The sequence below is a fragment of the Triticum dicoccoides genome, chromosome 6B (assembly GCF_002162155.2).
Source record: "Triticum dicoccoides isolate Atlit2015 ecotype Zavitan chromosome 6B, WEW_v2.0, whole genome shotgun sequence".
Classification (NCBI taxonomy): domain Eukaryota; kingdom Viridiplantae; phylum Streptophyta; class Magnoliopsida; order Poales; family Poaceae; genus Triticum; species Triticum dicoccoides.
The window spans coordinates 722,216,126-722,218,260 of NC_041391.1; the positions used below are offsets into that span (position 1 = coordinate 722,216,126).

Genomic DNA, 2,135 nt, shown 5'->3' on the forward strand with positions numbered 1-2,135 from the left:
GAATCTAGCCATAACTATGTACATATCTGGATACTCATCTTTTTTTTCTCAAGCTATCATGTCAAGTGTAGAGGAAATGATGATATACAGAATAAGGAGAAAGACATGCTGACAGTACATCCAGTTCCAATTTTCATCATACTATGTGCTAATATATGCTCTGAATGATAATATGCCACCTTGCGCTATCTACACACGTAACATGTTCTTCTTTTGTATAATTATACACTATAAAATTATTGTATGCTTACCTTTGGTGGAATTTCAGAGTTAAAAGGACATGAAGAGTTAATTTTGGTTGTCCTTTGTTTCATAAAAAATGTTGGTATCATTTAGAACTATGTTTATTTGGTGTAACCGGAATTAATCACTGGTTAAACATATAGAAGGAGTCTCTCTATTGGAAGGGAAAAATATAATATTAGACACCATTTATTTTTCTGCTCACTGATGCATGCAATGTATCATTTGGCCTTGATTTAATGTACTGCACTTTTCTTCATTGTTCTCTGTTCTTTAATAAGTCAGACTCATATAGAACCTGATATTTCTTAGTGATGTCTTCAAATCCCATGAATGTCATTTTGCACCGAAGGTTTGTAACCATTGGGGAATGTTTTCTTGCTCTGATGTATCAAGTTGCCATGGGGGTGATCTAGAGGTGAAAGCTAGCAAGCCATCTCCTGATATTTTCCTTACTAGCAAGCTTAATGCGGAACACTTATATTTCAGTACTTGTTTGTTTAATTGTGTTATTTATCTGCAGGTCTCTTCCTTGTCCAAAGTATGTCGTACCTAATCAAGACATGTTCATTTAATTTACCCGTCATGTAAATGACACAACATGATTCACTTGTGTATAGTGTAAACATATATTTATTTATGGCAAGCAGGTGTTCAAATTATAGTTGTGAAACATGTATAGTGTAAGGATATAATTATTAAGGGAAGTGACGTCACAGTGGTCGTGCCTGGTCTTCTCCGAGTCTACACTTGTGGTTTGTGTTCTTTAGATCTGTTCATGCCCTGATATTGCTATTTGATTTCATTGGAAGGTGAAAATGAATTGATATAAGAAAAAGTAAAATTAAATGGGGCAATATAGTCACGTTGCTATCTGCCAGCAGATGGCAAAGAGCTTTGCCATTAGCTGGCAGATGGCAAAGAGGCCACGTGTCATCTACATGTAAAATTTGGGCTGGCCTATTTGGGCTCTTTGCCATCTGCCGGCAGATGGCAAAGCTCTTTGCCATGTGCTGGCAGATGGCAAAGCATGCAGCCTTTGCCATCTATTGGCAGACGGCAAAGAGGGCCTGCAGCCTTTGCCATCTGCTGGCAGACGGCAAAGTTTGCCATTAGCCTTCTAACATGGCTAACCCCGTTAAGAGGCTTTGCCATTTGCTAGCTGATGGAAAAGCCACAGGCTCTTTGCCATCAGCCAGCAGTTGGCAAAGATGCCTTTACCGACAGGGTTTCAGACAAACTGTTTGCCATCTGCTGGCAGATGGCAAAGCCTTTGCCATCCGCTGACCATGCCTTTGCCATCTGCCATGTCAGATGGCAAAGTGCCAGATTCCAGTAGTGATGTTTGCCTGATTATCCACTTAAGAAAAATGAAATACTTGATATCTTTTATAATGGACTAACCGATGCTTCCAAGGACTACTTGGATAGTTGTGCTGGTTGTGTTTTCAGGGAAAGAACAGTCGACGAAGCTGAGTTACTATTGAATAGTATGTTGACTAATGAAAATAATTGGACTCTCCCTGAGCCAATTCCCGAGGAAATTCCTGAACCAATTGAGCCAACTCCTGAGCCTATTCCTAAACCCACTCCGAAGAAGAGAGGTGTTCTATTTCTCAGTCCTGAAGATATGCAAGAGGCAAAGAAATCAATGAAAGAAAAAGGTATTAAAGTTGAAGACGTTAAGAATTTACCTCCTATTGAAGAAATACATGGTCTTAATATACCGCCTATCGAAGAAACACATTGTCTTCATAACCCGACATAGGTAGTAAAGGTAAATTCTCTCTATAGATATGATAAAGATGAAATACCATCTACTAAATTTCATAGCCCTTGCTTAGATGAATTTGATGATTTCATGAATAGACAAGCAAATTTCAATGATTATG

General features: G+C 38.5%; 1 long non-coding RNA gene across 1 annotated transcript; it reads left to right on the forward strand.

Annotated features, from left to right (window-relative positions):
• Nucleotides 1-293: 293 nt before the first annotated feature.
• LOC119326722 lies at nt 294-959 on the forward strand. Its single transcript, XR_005158133.1, has 2 exons — nt 294-661; nt 767-959. It is a non-coding gene; the product is annotated as an uncharacterized LOC119326722 (long non-coding RNA).
• The last annotated feature ends 1,176 nt before the right edge of the window (nt 960-2,135 follow it).